This window comes from Diabrotica virgifera, chromosome 6 (genome assembly GCF_917563875.1).
Source record: "Diabrotica virgifera virgifera chromosome 6, PGI_DIABVI_V3a".
Classification (NCBI taxonomy): Eukaryota; Metazoa; Arthropoda; class Insecta; order Coleoptera; family Chrysomelidae; genus Diabrotica; species Diabrotica virgifera.
In genome coordinates, this window is record NC_065448.1 from 171,945,537 (window position 1) to 171,967,540 (window position 22,004).

At 34.1% G+C, this 22,004-nt stretch overlaps 1 protein-coding gene across 1 annotated transcript in view; it reads right to left on the bottom strand.

The window, feature by feature from the left end:
• LOC114335081 (fatty acid synthase-like) overlaps positions 1-22,004 on the bottom strand; it is a 265,424-nt gene that overhangs the window by 173,603 nt on the left and 69,817 nt on the right. The gene's annotated exons all lie outside the window — the stretch shown is intronic.

Below are 22,004 nucleotides of genomic sequence, written 5' to 3' on the forward strand. Positions count from 1 at the left end.
CATACATAACGAAGCCAGTGTATACAAAAAAATACAACTCGTATCAGTTATCAGGTAATCAAAGGCCAGCACACATAGCTTGAAAATGACATCCTGGGTATTAAGTTAATAGTTTAGATACGACGCGGGGCGCCCTCGAAGACCTTCGGGCGCCTTTTGTGAGTATTAATACCCGCCGTTTCTGTTATAATAATATAAGAGTGTTACATCCCACAATTAGTTTAAAATATACAGGTACAGTTTTCAGCAAACATAGCTCGAAAATGGCATCCAGGGTTTTGTGTTAATATCTTAGATGTGACACGCGGTGCCCTCGAAGACCTTCGGGCGCCTTTCGCCTGACTACATTATACATACAGGTTTGTTGCGCCCCAGAATCATACATAACGAAGCCAGTGAGTACAACAGAATACAACTCGTATCAGATAATCAAAGACCAGCATACATAGCCTGAAAATGGCACCCAGACTTTTATGTTAATAGTTTAGAAACGACGCGCGGGGCCCTCGAAGATTTCGGGCGCCTTTTGTAAGTATCAATATCCGCTGTTTATATTATAATATGAGGCCATGAGAGCCAGAGTGGCCTAACAACTCTGGAACAAGTACTCAACCTGTGGAAAAATGGCATGGGAATTCCTCTCAATGATGAGACCACATTATACACTTTATGTTTCGCTGATGACCAAATTCTGATTGCACAGGATCATGACGACTTGCGTTATACATGACCGTGGAAGCTAATAGAAGAATATAGCAAATGGGGCCTCGCAGTCAACATTAAGAAAACTGAAGCCATGTGTATTGGAGGGACAAAGCAGTCCATTACATTAGATGATGGGGTAGAAATTAAACACTGTGATGAATACAAGTATCTGGGCAAGAAGATAACTCAAGATGAGATACTCGATGCTGCTATAAATGACAGAAACATACAGGGTAGAAAAGCCATATCCATGATGAACGGCATTCTGTGGCACCAAACAATATCTAAAGCGAACAAACATATCATATACAATACCATACTTAAAAGTGTAAACAAAAGTCTCCACAAGATGGAGACCTTACGAAAATGGTACGGCCATATACAGAAAATGCCAGATGACAGGATCCATAAACAGATTTTGGCGTGGACACTACAAGGGAGAAGGGAAAGAGGAAGGCCGAGAAGAAGCTGGAGGGAGAGAATTGAAAAAGAACTAGAGGAAAGTCCAGGTCTGTGATTAAACAGAGAAGAATGGCAGTTAGGAGTCGGAAGGCGTCGGAGGGCTCTGTAAACCGATAGTAGTAGTTACTAGTAGTAGTAGTATATTATTCTGTAGCAGTAGTTGAAAAATTACCCACACTTTTCAAAAATTTGTTTCGAGTCTCCAGAGAGTACCAAAGAGTGTAACGGATAAAAAGGGACAGGTACCTACTAGAAAACTGAAGCTATATTTTTGTGGAATCTTAATAAGTTTATTCCAAAATAAACTTAATATAACGAGCAAAATGAACTAAAGCACAGGATATCAAAAGGTAACCGAAAGGTCGACAGTTAAAAAAAAAGAATGTCTGTGTACTTTGTACGCACGTAAGAAGTTATACTTCTATTATATAATTTCAACGAAATAAATATACTTAACTGTTTATATTTGAATTTAACTTAAATATTAAACTAACTTTGTTACCTACCACTTTTAAAATTTTTTTATTAAAACTACCAAAAATTAAAAAAAAAAACGTGAATCATCCGGGATTTGAACCCGCGACCTCTCGATCTCTAGTCCAATGCTCTACCGCTTATCTGTTTCCTCTCCAGAGTTCGGAGCCGTTTTTTAATTCTGAACAATTCATTGCAACTAAGTCAAGTACATACTGTCTGTGGTAAAGAAGTATAACTTAAAAAATTATTAAAGTCAAAGTACCTATCGAGAAAGACGAAAACAAGAATATATGTACAAAACCGTAATACGAGCAATTAAGGATGCTTTACAACGAACCAAGTATAACAAGATACACAAAGGCACAAAGAATCAGGTTGGCACAAAGAATCAGGTCATGTCGAGAGAATGGATAGAACAAGAATGCCATAGAAGGTACTGCTAAGCTTAGCAGAAGTAGACCAGTTGGGACAAGGAGACGAGGTAGCCCAAGAAAAAGATGACAAGAAAAGTTTCAGGACGATATAGGATCAGGATGGAAATTACAGACTGAAAAGAGAAGGCGAAAAATAGGATACAGTGGAGAACCCTAGTGCAGCAATTTTTACATAGAAATTAAATAAAATTAAATATAAGACATTAGTATAATACTATCATGTTGAAACAGGCTGGAAGAATCACAATCTAAATATCGCAAAAGTCCGTCTCTGTCGTTATAGATAGAAGTAAGACGAAATGTACTTCCCAACGCGTTTCTCTTGGGCCACCCACAAGAAAGCGGAAGGATTAATATTTTAAGAAATTCTAGACGCCTAAGCTGATAATTTAGCTATTGCAGGCAGTAAAATCACAAAGACACTTTAGGGCTCGAAGACAACTTTCCTAAAAGTATTTACTTTGCACAGGATATGCCTCATAAAAAGAAGAATAGGAAAGATTGCTAGTTGTTTGAGTGATAGAAATCTCAGAATTCCACAAGGTTACAACGCAGTAACTTTCGTGGGAATCCTTAAACGGTTACAAAAAGGACACTCGTGGTGATTGGCCGAAAAAGAAACGTATGATCATAATAAGGCTGGTCTAAACATTATTTCCCAGCTATGTGATTGGTACGAAAATTTCGGAATGATGACTATTGGTCAAATTATGCGATAGCTGTGAAAAAGGGAGGTGAATATAGAGAGCAGAGAGGAATCTTGTCGGAGATTAGGACAAGAAGGAAGGAATTAAGTTCTAGCGGTAATGCAGTGACGACCTGCATTTTTTTTGTCTGTGCCTAAATAGGCAAAATGGAATCTTAAAGATTCTGTCGTGAAAATCGCAAGTGCGATATGTTGTCTTAAATACCATACCGGTATATTCTCTGTGTTATGTCCGGTACGATAAAATAATAGTTTTCTTAGTACGGCGTGAATATGTTTCGTTCAAACAGAACTTAGTTCAACATTTGCGGATAAGACTTCCGTTTAATATGTCTCATATAAACCGCACTTAATTCAATCTTCATGGAACGCAGTTCCATTTTTTTTTAAGACAATGGTCTAAATAAAATATGTTTAATTATCAAGTCAGTGAGAAGTATCACTAATAATCATGAATGCAGTTATTTTCTTTTCATAAAACAAAAAGAACTATGGAATTTTTATTTTTCGTATAATATAATAACAACTACATGTATGTAACAGTACTTTAACTCTAAAAATGAAAGTGAAAAGTGAAAGTGATTTCGTCGAATCCACAACTCTGGCGAGCTAACCCGATTCCAGCAATTCAACAACAATGGATCATCACCAGGTATTTTGCAATAAACTGTTTCGTTCCTTTTTCTTTTTTTTTTTTGAACTTTTAAGATGAAACGCGAAAGACTTATTTTTTTATTTTTCTAATCAACTCAGTTTAATGACAATTTTCTATCTAAATAAATGGTAACTATGTTAAAACTTATTTCGTCTTTTTCTGTTCGCACAATCCATCTATGTATCCTTATTGTATTAGGAAACGCAGCCTACTACAGACAACAAGGGTAAGTACCATTAGTAGTCAAAGGGATACCATTTTTTTCGTAACATTTTTGTAATTTTTATATAGATAAATAGTAATAGATTCTGATCTATTAATGGCGCCCAAAAAATTAATAATTTCTTTTCTCTAGCATAAATAATATTGTATGAACTCACACCCTAAAATCTCTTGATGATTAGAGCCGCCGGTGCGATTTTAAATTATGTAGCACGTATTTTTTTAAGTTTATGTACATCACATGTTTAGCTAATTTGCCGTGCTTCATAAAATGGCACCCTAGAACGTAGGGCTATCTCTTGTCTAATTCTTATTAGTTTGTTTTCTTATTTTGTCCACGTTGTTCTGCTCATTATTGATTCATAAAATAACGCTAAGTTTTTCATGTAACCCTTAATTAGTAATATCACAAAAAGGTTTTTTTATTTTTAACGCAACCTAAGTTTTATTCATAAAACGGCGACCGCACCTAGAGGTTTCCGTCATTTTTTGTTTCTTTTTGCTCCGTGTTAACGAGTACTTAAAAACAACGTCATTGCATTCCTTTTTTTGTTTTACACGTAAATGGTATTTTTCCCAGCACTAATTTAAAATGTGGCTCCTTGTTGTCTAAAGGTGTCTGAATAGAGATTTTATACTGTTTATAAAATTTCGATGGATGCGCAGATAAGAAATAAGATAGTAATGTAAATATGAAAAGAGAAAATTCCAAAGGTAAATAAAATAATAACTGCTAGTTTTCAATTCCAAGTTTACAGTAAATTTTGAGTTTAAATAGTTTTGTTGAATTTTTTTTGCATAATTTTTGAGAGAATATAATTCAAAATAGAATCCTCCGTGGTTCAATATTTAAAAAATGACGAAATTGATTATGAATTGTTTATACGAGGGGTTAAGACTAAGAAAAATCTTAGTGACAAAAAAACAATGCTTCGTAAATTACTTAGTAAAAAGGCCGTTATTGATTTAGAGGAAAATAGGTTAATATTCAACGATGAGAAGAAGCAGATAGACGAAACTGCTGTTGAAATCCGTAGTTTAATTGGAGATTTCGAAGGAGACTTTAGAGATTCGGTCTATCGTAGGGCCAAGGCTCATCTAACGCATTTATCTTTTAGAATAGCTAGGTTACCCGTAGAATTTGAGGAAGAAGAAGAGTATAAGGCAGAGGCTTCTGCAGATTGTTTACTTTTAGAAGGGCAATTAGATGACAAAGTGGTTCCTGTTGGGCCATCAGTTTCTTCGAATATAATTCCTTCACAGCCGGTCGTTAATATTCCAGCTCCCGTCGTTCAGGTTTCGCATCCAACTAATTTAGCTGATTGGAACATTAAGTTTAGTGGAGATTCTAAAGGAGTTTTCCCTTTCATAGAAAAAGTTAGAGACCTGGCTGAATCCCGTAATGTAGGACAAGAGGTTCTTTTCAGATCAGCTGTCGAGTTATTTACAGGTAGCGCTGCTGTGTGGTTCAGGAGTGTTCGTAGTACCGTTTCTTCATGGAACGAATTGATTGGTCTTTTGAAGGCTACGTTTCTTCCCCAAGACTACGACGAGGATTTATGGAACCAGATCAAATCCAGGAAGCAGAAGAAAAATTAGTCGTTCGCTTTATTTCAGGCACAGGTTATGTCTTTGGCAAAACGGCTGACGGTGCAGCCTTTAGAGAAAATTATCGTGAAACACTTGAGGCAAAATATTATCCCTGAATATATTCCGTTGATTGCATTAGTCGATACCAATACTGTTGAGGAGTTGTCTGCTGTTATTCGTAAACTAGAGTCGTAAACTAGAGAATAATGTGGTCGTGCCTAGTGTCAAGAAGAAAACGTCCGTCGCTTATGTTAATCATGAGTTCCCCGGTCCCTCCAGAAAAGCCAATGTTCCTAACGGAAAAGCAATTTTAAAAATAATGACGATCGCTCGGCTCCGCGAAATTCTGAGGCGAAAAACCCTAGTAAAAGTACTTCGAATAAATCGAAGATGATCGTTTGTTTTAATTGCCGAAGACGCGGGCACAATTTCAACGACTGTAAACAGCGTTTTGATAGATATTTTTGTTTCCGATGTGGCGCAGATAATGTTACGGTAAGGACATGCCCAAACTGTGTCAAACCTTCAAAAAACGAATAACCAACACCCTTAAGTTCGGTAAGAGTGTTCACAATAAAATTTCAAACCCCGAACATTCATGTTTTGCGGCCGATAATAAGTTTCCAGAAAATTTTAATGTCTCTGATTGGTACAAATGGCTAGGTACAGTAAAAAATTTTTATAAACATTCGTCAAAATTATCTCCGGTCATTGCTTCAAAGCCATTCGATAACAGACCTTACTTGGAGGTTCAAATTCTTTCGCAACCCTTTACGCTTTTATTAGATACCGGGTGTTCCACTACTGTAGTCGGATCCAAGGGATTGGATTTTCTTGAGAGAAACAACATTGAGATTGATTTACCGTGTAGTCAGAATGTGTCTTTAGCCGACGGATCGAGTAAAAAGGTTTCTGGTATTGTAGATTTGCCGTTTGTGGCGAATAAATTTTATTTTAGGAAGTAACTTCATTTCAAAATTTTCTTTAGCGATAAATTTCGAACAAAATAAATGGAGTGTCAGAAATCCTTGTTGTGAGATAGTAACTTCAAAACCTGAAGGCGATGTTTCGTTTCCACAATCTTTGTGTTCGATTGATTCTCTTGCCGCCGAGTTAAGACCTCTAGCGGATGCTGTCATCCATAGTTTTCAGGAGGTAGACAAAAAGAATGGTATAGGAAGAACAGATAAGATCAAAATGACTATCGATACGGGTGACGCAAAGCCTTTTCGACAACGTCCTTTTCCTATGTCGCCATACATGTCAGATATTTTAAATCGCGAATTAGATGAGATGCTCAAACTTAAAGTTATAGAACCGAGTAACAGTCCTTGGTGTAGTCCAGTCTTGCTTGTAAAGAAAAAGACAGGCGAGTTTAGGTTTTGTTTTGATGGCAGGAATCTTAATGAAGTTACTCGTCATGACACATATCCTCTCCCCAATATTGACCGAATTTTGTCATTATTGCGTAACGCTAAATATATAAGTTCGATAGATTTAAAAAAAGCTTTTTGGCAGATCCCTCTTGATCCATCTTCGCGAGAAAAAACTGCTTTTGCTGTTGTTGGCCGTGGATCATTTCAATTTACTGTGATGCCTTTTGGTCTTTGTAATAGTGCTCAAACCCAGCAAAGATTAGTAGATCAAATTTTTGGACCAGAATTCGAACCTTTTATTTTTACTTACTTGGATGATATTATTGTTTGTTCTTCCACTGCTGAGGAACACGTTGCCTTGTTAGGACAAGTGCGAGATAAACTAAAGGATGCTAACCTTACGATAAATGTAGACAAATGTAAATTTTTCAAAACAACTTTGAAGTATTTAGGCTATATCGTTGGTGATAACTCTCTTCGGTCGGACCCCGACAAAATTTCCACTATGGTTAATTATCCCCGTCCAACTAACACAACGGAGATTAAACGTTTTATTGGTCTTTGTTCTTGGTATAGACGCTTCGTCAAAGATTTTTCTACCCTTGTTTCCCCTATCAATGATCTTTTGAAAGGAAAGAAAAAGAAAGAACCTATAGTTTGGACATCAGAAGCTGAGAATGCTTTTATCGCCGTAAAGGAAGCTTTAGTATCTTCCCCAGTTCTAGTACAACCCGATTATTCTCGTCCCTTCACTATTCAGTGTGACGCAAGTAACACCGGTCTAGGAGCTGTATTGACTCAAGAAATAGACGGTGGAGAAAAGGTGATTTCCTATGCTAGTCGGTCTTTGACAAGAGCAGAACGTTCGTATGGAACCACCGAGAAAGAGGCCCTTGCAGCTTTGTTTGCTGTTGAAAAATTTCGTCCTTACGTAGATGGTGTTGAATTTACTCTCATCACTGACCATTATTCGTTGTTATGGCTTAGAAATTTAAAAAATCCCACAGGCCGTTTAGCTCGTTGGGCTATGCGTCTCAAACAGTTTGATTTCCGAATCGTCCATCGTAAAGGAGCATGTCATAAGGTGCCTGATGCACTTAGTAGGATTCATGAGAATGATCAAATTGCTTATCTTGAAGTTGATACTGATCGCATCGATCCCTGGTACGATGATTTGCGTACAAAGATTTTGTCTAACCCAGAAAGTTTTCCACAGTGGAAAGTAGAGAACGACCTCATATACAAATTTATTCCGGCTTGTCTTCCTTTTAATTCAAATTTAATCGAGTGGAAAGTCCTTGTTCCCAAACCTCAACGTGAGGATGTTATTAAGTCGTGTCATGATCCTGCAACTTGTGCCCATCCTGGTGTTTATAAAACTCTTGCTCGAATCCAAGAAAATTATTACTGGCCAAAAATGCGAAGAGATGTTGTTAGATATGTCCGTGCCTGCAAAACGTGTGGAGCACAAAAAGCACCAAATATGGCGCAAATGGGTAAAATGGGTAAAGAGAAAAAAGCCGAATACCCATGGCAAATTATCGCCGTTGATTTAATAGGCCCTTTAACCAGAAGTAGAAACGGTTTTACGTGGTTGCTGGTGGTCTCAGATTGGTTTTCTAAGTACACTTTGTTACATCCTCTTCGCAAGGCTACTGCTTCAAATATCTGTAAATTTTTAGAGGAACAGGTGTTTCTCATATTTGGAGTTCCACAACATCTTATGTGTGATAATGCCTCTAATTTAAATTGTAAAATAATGAAAGATCTTTGTGAGAGATATGCAGTCCAAAAAATCTGGTTCTCTGCAGTTTATTCTCCCCAAGTAAATTTTGTTGAAAGGAGCAATCGTACTATTGGCACGGCAATCAGAAGTTATATTGACGAACACCGCGATTGGGACAAACACATACATGAAATTCGGCAAGCCATGAACACAGCGAAACATGAAGTAACCAAATATTCACCGGCATTTTTAAATTTCGCTAGACACGTACCGTTGTCTGGAAATTATTACGGTCAAATACCCCATGATTTTGTTGATATAGAAATCCTACCGGGTGATCGCGATAATTACGCGTCCGAAGTAACGGGAATAAAAGAAGTTTTCACGGCCGTGCGTAAAAATTTGTCTCGTGCATATCAGAGAAATGCAAAAACATATAATTTGCGTAAACGCGACGTACAGTTTAACGTTGGCGATCAAGTTTGGAGAAAAAATATGGTTTTATCTAGCGCCCCGAAACATTTCATGGCAAAATTGGCTCCCAAATATATTTTATGTACCATAATTAAAAAACTATCCTCGTTAGTTTACGTTCTTAGGAATCCAGATGGTTCCAATGCTGGAAATTGGCATATTAAAGATTTAAAAGTTTATTCATCCGTCAATGTTTCGTCAGATGCTTCAGATTTGTCCGATAGCGAATAGAAATGTATATTCCGTTATTTACAGGGCGATATGAACCAACTTTAAATATAATTTTTTAGATATTTTTGATTTTTTCTATTTTATAGTACAGGTGCTTAAAGTTTTTTTTGAGAGAAATAATTTTTTTGTTTTGTGCACCAAATTTTTTTATTAGTCGAAATTCTTCAATTTTGGAAAGTGTGATTTCAAATAAATGATTTTGGACATATGAATTTTTGATCTGAAAGCCTATTATAATCTAAATACTTCGGTAATTTTTTTTAGCGACACCCCATTTCCTCCGTGGTCCGTGTTAAAGGAAAAGTCGCGCAAATTGCGAACTTTTTCCTGGAAGGGATTTGTTTCTCTTCCAACAAATTTTGGCGTGGGATCAGTAATGCACTGATACCCTAGTACGTAGTACGTTGAATACAACTTTGCTTCGGCAAAACCGTCCCCAAGTGCCTCGTTCCCTTCAGGACGAGAGACGCGCATAAATTTTTTAGAGCTGTCTCGACAACCTTTTTTTTTTGATGTGTGGTGTAGACCAATAGTAGGGAATTGTCCCGCTGAGGTCAATGTTTATCGATTTGATATATTTTTTTTGATGTTGTCGCGAAGGAGACGAGCCTCTGGAAGTAGTGTAGGGGATTCCGCACGTTGATCTCCAGAGCAACTCAGTTTGGCTCACACCCCAGTTCTTTGAACTGTTTTACCTAGTTATAAGAATAAAATTTTTTTGTTTTGTTGAAAGGAAATATTAAAAATTCTTCTTCAAATGTTTTTATGTCGTGCGTTAGTCCGATATAGAAGTAAAACTTTTTTTTACATAATAAAAAGTTTGATTTTTTTTATTTTTTTATTTTTTTTTTTGGTATCCTTCTAGGATATACTACCTTCGCTTATCTGCAATCCAGCTTAAGCTTAGGGAAAATGTTTTTTATATTTTTTTTGAAAATCGTTTCTTATTTTTTTTTGTATCTAGATTGATATCAGAAGTCCTTAGTACAGTTACTAGTGATAGTTCGTAATAGAACCTATTTGTTTTGCCTAAGTTTATTCTTACTTCAAGGACCTATGAATTTCAGCCCCCTCTATTAAAATATGTTGTCTAACCCCCTTTACGGTATGGATGGCCAGACACTGAGAAAGGCTAGGGATGAAGTGAGCGGATTCCCGCCAGTTGACTCGTCGGAATGAGAAGCCATTCATAATCGCAATTTAGCCACAGACCTTAGGTGATGACTTCCTATGTCATTTCCTAAAACTTCCGTTTGGTTGTGTAACTTTGAATAATAGACTCTACCGACTATGACCCTACCTTAAGTTGACCCCACCGAAAATGTTCCTATGATAGGCGTATGATACGCGTCAGTTATCGCTTGTTCTGGTTACCACAACGAAGTTAAAATATCAATATTTTCCTAATCCCCCCTGTTCTTGAAAGAGTAGTAAGTTTCTGAAAAGCAATGTGTCCATTTTTCCACAATAAACTAATTACAGGCTTATCTTTATAGAATTACAAGGTCCAACTTAGAACTATCAGTAACTCCTTTTTTTTTGTTTTTTTGTCCGTAAGTAATAACTGCCTAGGGCGTTATTATATTGTGTTATCTCTGGAATAAGTCATGAATGAGAGACTTTATGCATCCAAGTCAAGGATAACATGTTAATTTTTTATGGCGTTAATGATGCTAAGACATCATTATTCTTATGTTATTCGTGGTGTTAGTCTAGGTTGAAAGAAACCTATGCATCCGAAAAAACGTTAACATATCTTGCCCTATTTTTGTGTTTTTATTTTTTTTGTGTCTACGATGACGAATTGCGTCGTTGTATTCTTGTGAATTTTTTTGTGTTATGATTAACGCGTCCATGTCTAGATTGTAAGACATGTATTGATCGTTAGAGAAAGCCTAAGGCCTCTGAACGATATTACGATATGGTGACTAACAAATGTGGTTTTCACTTTTTTTGCCGTTTCATTTTTTTATTTCCGATTTCAAACTGGTTAGCACGAAGTTGAAATCGTGGGGGAGGCAGTGAAACAGGCTGAAAGAATCACAATCTAAATATCGCAAAAGTCCGTCTCTGTCGTTATAGATAGAAGTAAGACGAAATGTACTTCCCAACGCGTTTCTCTTGGGCCACCCACAAGAAAGCGGAAGGATTAATATTTTAAGAAATTCTAGACGCCTAAGCTGATAATTTAGCTATTGCAGGCAGTAAAATCACAAAGACACTTTAGGGCTCGAAGACAACTTTCCTAAAAGTATTTACTTTGCACAGGATATGCCTCATAAAAAGAAGAATAGGAAAGATTGCTAGTTGTTTGAGTGATAGAAATCTCAGAATTCCACAAGGTTTGTAACGCTTGTAACTTTCGTGGGAATCCTTAAACGGTTACAAAAAGGACACTCGTGGTGATTGGCCGAAAAAGACACGTATGATCATAATAAGGCTGGTCTAAACATTATTTCCCAGCTATGTGATTGGTACGAAAATTTCGGATTGACTATTGGTCAAATTATGCGATAGCTGTGAAAAAGGGAGGTGAATATAGAGAGCAGAGAGGAATCTTGTCGGAGATTAGGACAAGAAGGAAGGAATTAAGTTCTAGTGGTAATGCAGTGAAGACCTGCATTTTTTTTTGTCTGTGCCTAAATAGGCAAAATGGAATCTTAAAGATTCTGTCGTGAAAATCGCAAGTGCGATATGTTGTCTTAAATACCATACCGGTATATTCTCTTGTGTTGTGTCCGGTACGATAAAATAATAGTTTTCTTAGTACGGCGTGAATATGTTTCGTTCAAACAGAACTTAGTTCAACATTTGCGGATAAGACTTCCGTTTAATATGTCTCATATAAACTGCACTTAATTCAATCTTCATGGAACGCAGTTCCATTTTTTTTAAGACAATGGTCTAAATAAAATATGTTTAATTATCAAGTCAGTGAGAAGTATCACTAATAATCATGAATGCAGTTATTTTCTTTTCATAAAACAAAAAGAACTATGGAATTTTTATTTTTCGTATAATATAATAACAACTACATGTATGTAACAGTACTTTAACTCTAAAAATGAAAGTGAAAAGTGAAAGTGATTTCGTCGAATCCACAACTCTGGCGAGCTAACCCGATTCCAGCAATTCAACAACAATGGATCATCACCAGGTATTTTGCAATAAACTGTTTCGTTCCTTTTTCTTTTTTTTTGAACTTTTAAGATGAAACGCGAAAGACTTATTTTTTTATTTTTCTAATCAACTCAGTTTAATGACAATTTTCTATCTAAATAAATGGTAACTATGTTAAAACTTATTTCGTCTTTTTCTGTTCGCACAATCCATCTATGTATCCTTATTGTATTAGGAAACGCAGCCTACTACAGACAACAAGGGTAAGTACCATTAGTAGTCAAAGGGATACCATTTTTTTCGTAACATTTTTGTAATTTTTATATAGATAAATAGTAATAGATTCTGATCTATTAATGGCGCCCAAAAAATTAATAATTTCTTTTCTCTAGCATAAATAATATTGTATGAACTCACACCCTAAAATCTCTTGATGATTAGAGCCGCCGGTGCGATTTTAAATTATGTAGCACGTATTTTTTTAAGTTTATGTACATCACATGTTTAGCTAATTTGCCGTGCTTCAATGTGTATTATGTAAAATTGTAAAGTTGTAATTGTAAAATTGTAAAGCCCTGGGCCTATAAGGCGTGTAGTTCATATTAAATAAATAAATAAACTTAAAATAATTTAAAAAATTTACAAGTAATATTCAATGCATTAGGATTTCAAAAAAGTTTAGGGGGGGGGGAGTGGTCGGGCACCTTAGTTCAGAGATTAGGTTGGAGCCTTTTTTTTAGAATTTGGGTTGGCGCCTTTTTGATGAGCCAGTCCGGCCCTGTTTCTCACCAATAATGATATGTTACCCAGAGGGCGCTACATATATCTTTCAGCGCTCATATAGTACGTTCAATTTTTTTTATCCCACACTCTACAAATTTTTGAGGTCAAAGCTTTTATTTCCCTATTATTTTTATTAAAAAAAGGTATACTATTTTCATCTCGCTAAACTCAACCGTTTTCGAGATAAAAGCATTTTAAATCTACGATGCCAAATTCAATTTTTTCATTTCATTTTAGTTGCTAAAGACCATTTGACGTATCATTGTTATATTTGGCAGCATTAGGTACTGTACACCCTACTAAATTTTGTTAAACAAACGTTTCTGGCTACTACCTGAGGCGTACGACGGGGAAAAGTGAGTGGTTGACTCTTCCCAAATTCTACGCCTCTGGAGAAAATGCTATTTTAGTACAATTTTTGGATTCTCCAATATTTTCTATACATATAATATCGATACATCAGTATCAGAGTGCACCAACTCAAACAACATAGTTCTTCACAAATCAACTTTAACTTATTTTCTCTGGGAGCAAATATTTTTAATCTGTTGTAAATGGTCTATTTGTTTTTCAAATAGAACAAAATTTTGGAATTAGATGTTTATTTTATGGTTCTTTTAGATGATAATTTTTGTTACATTTTTTTTTTAAAGAATTCAGATTTTTTTTTTGAGTTGGTACACTATGAAACTGTCGACACATGCTTTTTTTAACAGTTAGTGCATTTTGTATAGGGTATTTGTATGGATTTCAATTAAAATTATTTTTTTTCTTATAAAATAATTATTGCTTCTTTGTTATGAAAAAATATAATAAAATCAAAATAATTTTGAATTGTCTTATTATTATAACTATCTTATTTTGTGTGGCTGGTCTTTCTCAACTCTTAGAATTTGTATTTCGCTCCATTTTATTTTGTCTCCGGCTTCATTTATATTAAAAATGTCATACACTTCGGCAATTTCTTCTGTAGCATACCAGGCCGTCCAGTTTTCTTCTTCTCTTCTTCTTCTTTTTGTATAGACATGCCTCTGCCTGTTTTTACAATGTGCCTCTAGTAAGTTGTCGTTCCATCATTTTCGTGGTCTTCCCACTGATCATCTTCCTAATGGAAAACCGTCTCTCGCTGTCCTGACTACTATATTTGTTGCCATTCGGCTCATGTGGTCATTCCATTCTATTCCTCGGTTTCTTACCTAGTTATTGAATGTTATCCACCTTGCATCTCCGTCGTATATCTGCACTTCCAGCTCTGTCCCATAGAGTCTTACTATCGATTTTTCGAAGGGTTTTCATCTCCGCTGTTTCGAGCAATCTTTTTGTCCTCTCTGTGTCGGGGCGTGATTATTGTTTTGTAAACAATTGGGTGTCTGATTATTGTTTTGTAAATTCTGCCTTTCATTTCTTTTCCGATATTTTTATCGGAAGTTTTTTTAGCCTGGCTAATTATTATTAGTAGCATTTGCGATAAAATATAGAGCGGGTTTCCTTTTAGGTATCTTTTTTTCTGTGAGGGCGTGCATCGCATCACCCTCATTTTGAGTATGTCCAACTACTAAGCATTTGTGGGCTATGCTTTTTATTGCTAAGTTTTGACAGCAATATAAAAACAAGCAAGCAATGGACTTGTTTTTGTTTTCGCCCAGGCAATTATCGGAGTAAAATATGTGCTCATATTGAGGTCCATGGTTCTTTAGATACTGTCAAAGACACATATTTATTTCATTAAAGCCTCTGCTTGCGATACGTTCGTGCCACAAAACACTATAGCCATGTTTGTGAGAAATATCAAATATAGTGAAGTTGTAACATGATAGGCGTCTCATGTAAAAAGAAAATCACTCAGATCTCCATTTGGTAGTGATAATACAACTTGGAGATGAAAGCAACAAACTACAGTACTGTCATCTTCCTTTAAATCCCTGATATCCAACTCCTTTTCTAACCGAATCCGATTTTTTTCTATGATATGTTCATCATACTTAAGTTGTTGTAATAGTTTTTACAACACTGGTCTTTTTTGGCTGAAAAAAGGCAATATTAAATTCCCTGTTGAAAATCTTGGTGTAATAAAGGAGTTTTACGGGAATTTTCATTTCTCCTCTACATTTTTCTTGGTACAGTCTGTACAGGGTGGCTAAGTTTACAGATTTGTTTTTTCTTGCTCCGCAATAATGATGCTCCGCAATTACTGGAAAAGATTTGATGTGGGACCGCACGAATTCTTTTTTATCATCTAGCACTATTGGTCGCCAAGCATTTTTTTTCCTCCGCGATTGTCATTTTGTGAAAACTCTAGCTCTGATTTTTTAATTGCTGTGCATGCTTTTTCATTATTATCCTTTTCGAAATGTTCAAAGTGTTCATAAAGAAAGCTTTACATACCTACTCTAATTTTTTCATTTCTTACCTCAAAGTAATAAGCTCTATTTTCGCTTGTAAGACTCCCTTCTTTCTTATATAGTCGGTTCGCTAAACTCAGACACAACTGGCTAGTAACTTTAGTAAGTAATTTTGCCAATTTGGTAATATTGGCAAAAAAATAATTACTCAATAGTTAATAATAACTACTAAATAGTTAGTAATTTTGTCAATTTCGGCAAAATTGGCCAAAAACAAAAAAAAATATCTACTTAAATCACTAGCCAGTTGTGTCTGAGTTTAGCGAACCGACTATATTGATATTTTGGCTTAACTGGCATTACATTGTTAACTATAAAATCTCGCTGCCTATTTACATCACCAAGACCCCAGTAGTTATTTAGCAGTTCTTCTCTTTCTGTATCACTAAATTTTTCCGAAAATTTAATTTAGCAACGGTTAGTGCAACCAGCTTTCATAGACCATTTTGAGTTAGTAGCTGACAATAGTTCTACCGATCAAGTTTCATTATGCACTAACTCAAAGTGATGCGGTATGAAACTACGACGTTCTAAACAAAATATTCGATTCTACATGTTGACAATTCAAAATTTTTACGATGGTGTTGGAATTTTTAGATGGTGTAATTTGAAACTGATAAATAAACTTATTTTAACCATTTCCTCATACTTATCTCAATATTGAAAAATTTTGAGTTGGTGATATCTGATACTGATGTATCGATATTCTCTCCATTCGTAACGATAAAATCATTAGTTTTCGAGATATTTGAAGTTAAAAACGAAGGACATAATACATTAATCAAATTAACTGTGCCGTTTCATTTTTAACTTCAACTATCTCTCAAGCTAACAACTTATTTCTAAATACTTTCTGAAAAACAAGGAGGAAGATTTGTGAACGGTGAAGTCATCAATAATTTGCGATATATGCACGACACAGTACTCTTAGCTTCTACTTCAGAAGATCTGAAAGTGCAAACATTACTTGATACTTGAGTTGAGAGCTGTGTAAGGAACCAGGTCTGGATCTAAACAAAGGGAAACCAAAATACTCGTAATAAGTAAAGAACAGAATATAATAGCGTCTATAAATGTAACTACAGTGAACTCTCCCTTGAACGGACAGTAGTCGTTCCTCATAAAGTGTCCGTTTAAAGGAGGTGTCCGTTGAAGAGAAAAAAATGTTATAACTTAAATGTTTTAAAAATAAGTTCATGTATGTATATGTTACGGTCAATGATGTAAATTGAACATTGACGTTAATGGCCGGGCATTGTCGTGAATGCCCATTTTCCTTGGTTATTAACGACAATGCCCGGCCATTAACGACAATAACCTTAGCTATTGGCCAATGTTGTAAAAACTTAACGTAAAATTAGATTTTTCATCAATAACCGGTCAATAACGACAGTGGCCAGAAGCAAATGGCCAATGTTGATAAATCGATGCCTCAGAAGATAATCGGTGTGAGTCAATAAGTGTTTAAAATGAGATACTAAGATGTTTCTGAACGTACTTGCAGAAATATAAGTAGTTATTAAAAACAAATAAAACGTCTTTATTTATCATGATATGGGTAACATATTCATAAATACAAACAAGGAAATAATAATATTTTTATAATATACACTTGTAGCATAATATAATACTTTAGACTGGGTGTTTTCGTCAACTGGCATAATCAGTCGCTCTTTACCACTTATTGTAATTAGATCATATTTACAAACCATTCTATAGTGCTTTGTTGTTTTTTTTTGGCACCCGGTGTTACTAAAATATTTTTCGCTTCTTTAATTTCACTTATTCGGCTATTGGATTTGTCACAGTTTACAAATGATTTATTGTCATCACGTTTTGATAACATTTGTTAAATAAATTTACGAGTAATTTCAGCACGAAAACAATACACAATATACACACATGAAGTAAACAATAGTAAACCTACACATAACCTATATTTTAGTCAAAATTTCAACATTGACCGATTAACAACGGGCATTGTCGACATTGGCCGGGCAATGATAGAAATGTTATCAAGAATTTAAAATTATCATCAATCTCCAGTTTCTATGGACAATAAAGTTAATATCCGGCCATTGTCGACAATGACCAATTCAACCGGCCACTGTCGTTATTGGCCAATAACGTTATTGTCCGGATTTGCGTCATTGTCCGTAACATATATACAGGGTGAGTCATGAGGAACTGTACATACGCCTACCTCGTATAGAGGCCCCTATGGGGAATAACAAATGACCATTAAAAAGTGTCTGCTCCCATTGTTTAATAATATACAGGGCGAGTTTCGCATTTTGACAGAAATTTTATTCGTCATAATTTTTGAACAGTCAGATCGATGTGTCTCTTATTTTGGTCAATCGTTACACTATTGCCACCTAATCAACTGATTTATTCAAACTAGAAAAAAATCAGGTCCGGCTTTAAAAATTTTAGTTCGTTTTGGTCTTAGAAAAAATTTCACCCTGTATAAGCTTTTCGAAAACTCTAATATGAATTTTACAAATTAGACAAATATGCAATTAAAATAACATATTTATTTTTTTCCGCACACGATTGCTTAATTTTTTATAAAAAAATCAAATTTGATTATGAATTAAAAGTTTGGTAAAGTGAACCATAGATTTAACAAAATTAACTTTTATTACCAAAATTAATTTTTTTTGAACATGTATTTAATTTATGTTACCACCAATCAACTGATTTATTCAAACAAGAAAAAAATCAGGCCCGGATTTAAAAAATAAATTCGTTTTGGTCTTAGAAAAAATTTCACCCTGTATACGCTTTTTGAAAACTCTAATATGATTTTTACAAATTAGACAAATAGGCAATTAAAATGGCATATTTATTTTTTTCCCTACACGATTACTTAATTTTTTATAAAAAAAAAAATCAAATTTGACTATGAATAATTAAAAGTTTGGTAAAGTGAACCATAGATTAAAATAAAAATAACTTTCATTACAAAAATGAATTGTCTTTTGAACAAATATTTAATTTATGTTATCTCCCAATCAACTGATTTATTCAAACTAGAAAAAAATCAGGCCCGGATTTAAAAAATTAGTTTGTGTGGGTCTTAGGAAAAATTTCACCTTGTATACGTTTTTTGAAAAGTCTAATATGAATTTTAAAAATAAGACAAATAGGCAATTAAAATGGCTTATTTATTTTTTCTTCACACGATTACTTATTTTTTTATTAAAAAATCAAATTTGACTATGCATAAAAAGTTTGGCAAAGTTTTTGCATAGATTTAAAAAAATTAACTTTTTTTCCAAAAATTAATTTACAGAAACAACGTTTTTCTTAAAATTAAAAGTTTTACCATTTTTTTTCCTATGACACGTCTACATCTAAAACTTTTGGACTCTATAATTTAACATAGACGTGATCAAATTGATAAATTTTAAATTTTTCCACCTAATTTTTGCGATTCACAAGTTTGCAACTTTTACAAGAAGAAGACTGAAAGTCTACAACAATTTTCATAGTCTTCACAATGGTAAGAGGTATGTGCTGTAAAAATTTCAGAAAAAAATATTAAAATGGAACAGAGTTGTAGCGAGTTAAACCGTGAGTTCATTATTTTTTTCATTTTTAGGTTAAAATTCCGATTTTGACAAATTTGATTTATTAATAAAAAATTAAGTAATCGTGTGGGGAAAAAAATAAATATGTCATTTTAATTGCCTATTTGTCTTTTTTGTAAAATTCATATTACAGTTTTCAAAAAGCGTACACAAGGTGAAATTTTTTCTAAGACCAAAACGAACTATTTTTTTAAATCCGGACCTGATTTTTCTCTTGTTTGAATAAATCAGTTGATTGGGCGGTAACATAAATTACTTATTTGTGCAAAAAAAATTAATTTTTGTAATAAAAGTTATTTTTTTTAAATACATGGTTCACTTTACCAAACTTTTAATTCATAGTAAAATTTGATTTTTTTTATAAAAAATTAAGTAATCGTGTGCGGAAAAAAATAAATACGCCATTTTAATTGCCTATTTGTCTTATCTGTAAAATTCATATTAGAGTTTTCAAAAAGCGTATACAGGGTGAAATTTTTTCTAAGACCCAAACGAACTAATTTTTTTAAAGCCGGACCTGATTTTTTTCTAGTTTGAATAAATTAGTTAATTAGGTGGTTAGTAGTGTAACGATTGGCCAAAGTAAGAGACACATCGATCTGACCGTTCAAAAATTATGACGAATACAAATTTCTGTCAAAATGCGAAACTTGCCCTGTATATTATTAAACAATGGGAGCAGACACTTTTTAATGGTCATTTCTTATTCCCCATAGGAGCCTCTATACGAGGTAGGAGTATGTACAGTTCCTCATGACTCACCCTGTATAAAAATAGATACTAGGTTTAATATTACATAACACAAGTTGTGGATAACCAGTCAGCATTGTCTATGAAGATTGAATATTGAACTTTTCGATTTTCTCTGTGCATTCTTCTATCAAAATATTATATTGGTACAAAATAGAATTATGATCCTATCTTTAGAAGCCTTGCCTCCAATGCCCCTTTTTTCTTTCAGGGTATAAGTTTTCTTGAGTAATGCTCTAAACTCTAAAAAATAATCCCGTCTCATCTGCGTTAATAATAGATTTGTTCCAACTTCCAACACAACGAAAACCGTCCATGTAACGATTACTGTCCTGCGCAGTGAACAAAATAATCCATGGAACGCACGATATACAGACACAGAATGCATGGAACGTATTATTTTTAACGTGATCGTTATATAATGGTTCTTCGTTGTTTTGGAACAAAACTCAACGCTTAGTTCCCTTGCAACTTCTGATGCCTTTCCTTGAATAATTTTACCAGAAACAGGAATATTTTTAGACCGCACTTCACAAAACCAATCGAAAACAATTATTTATAGGTCTAATGCAGTACCATCGGTTTTCAAAAATTTTCTTTTCGCTTCCAGGTGACCGTTCTCAGAAAACTGATTGATTAAATCACTTTTATGTTTGAAAATTTTACTGGATTGAGGTTTTCCAATTCCAAATTTTTCAGCAAACTGTCTAACATTTAACTTATGCTTCTCTCCATAATGAACCACATCGACTTTTTCTTTCAAACTTAAAAAAATCTGATAGACACAAAATTTATTATGAAATTTAATCCAAAAATAATTTTTTTAAGGAAACACTCATAAAAATACAACGACATCTATTGCATAATATGCTTAATCAGACATTCCGGTTAAAATTCTTAAATCCTTGTTCCGCAGTCAAAACACAATTAACATTTTCCTGGTGTCGCATTTCGTTCACCGACCAACAAAAACATTAATTTTTTATTACTTATGTACATAGTATTGATAACGTGAACACTATTAGTCCATTCTTCCACGGTTTTTGCTCTAAATTTTAAAGAACCGCTTGGATTGACATGAAATTTGGCATACGTATAGCTTACATCTCAAAGAAAAAAAGTGATATTGTGCCGATGTGTGCTTTTGCCCTGGGGGTCACTTTCACCCCCTATTGGGGATGAAAAAATATATATCCAAACTAAGTCCGGAAATGGGTAATTTTAAGTAACTTTTGTTCTATAGAGCTTTTTCGCCAAGTCAACACTTTTCGAGTTATTTGCAAGTGAATATGTACATTTTTCAACAAAATAACCACATTTTTAGGCAGTTTTTCGCAAATAACTCAAAAAGTAAGTATTTTGTCGAAAAAAACGTTCTTAGCAAAAATATAGCTTATAAAAAAGTAAAAAAAAAATTGTGTACGCGTTAGGTCTCTGGATATCGTAGAACCAGAGTTATAGCCAATGAAAAATAGATTAATATTCACCAAATTTCAAATAGAATATTTCGACGTGAAATATCCAAAAAATTAAGCATTTTTGGGAAAACCTATTTTAAATTGTTTAGTGTTAAAGAAAATCTTTATTTCTGTTTTTACAAAAAGTTTCTAGCATTAAATTTAAGCAAGTTACGCTCAAAATAAAGTTGCTCCCTTTTGTTTTTGCAAAAAAAATCGGGAAGACCACCCCCTAATTAGCAACTAAAATTAAATTAATTGTTACCGCTCCATAAATTATTTCTCTTATGTTGTATTTATATGACCTGTAAGTTTCATCGACTCAAAGTGCTTATTTTTGAAAAAATTTGGTTTCAAATTAAAATTTTTAAAAATTTAAATTTTGAAAAATATGCATTTTTACAAAATAAGTTAAAAATTGTTAGAGATACCAAAAATCTCGAAAAACAAAAAAAGTCAGATTTGCTTTTCTGAATATCATGTATTTTTTTGTTTTTCTGTTAGACAAAAATTGATTAAGATTTTGTGTTTCTAAATTTGCATACATTCGTGATAAGTGACTCGTTCAACCCCTTTTAACCATAGCCCTTTCAATAATAAGGACTTTGAACCGATGAAACTTACAGATCATATTATAAACAATATACAGGGTGCGCCAAACCTCTGGTCTTCTTTGATTACGGCTAAACTATGAGATATACAAAAAAATGTTTATAACAAAACTAATGTGTATCAAAGAGGTCTATAATTTAAAATTATTTTCAATTATACAGGGTGAGTCAGAACGACGGTATGAACCAAAGTTTTATTTTTTTAAATGGAACACCCTGTATATTAA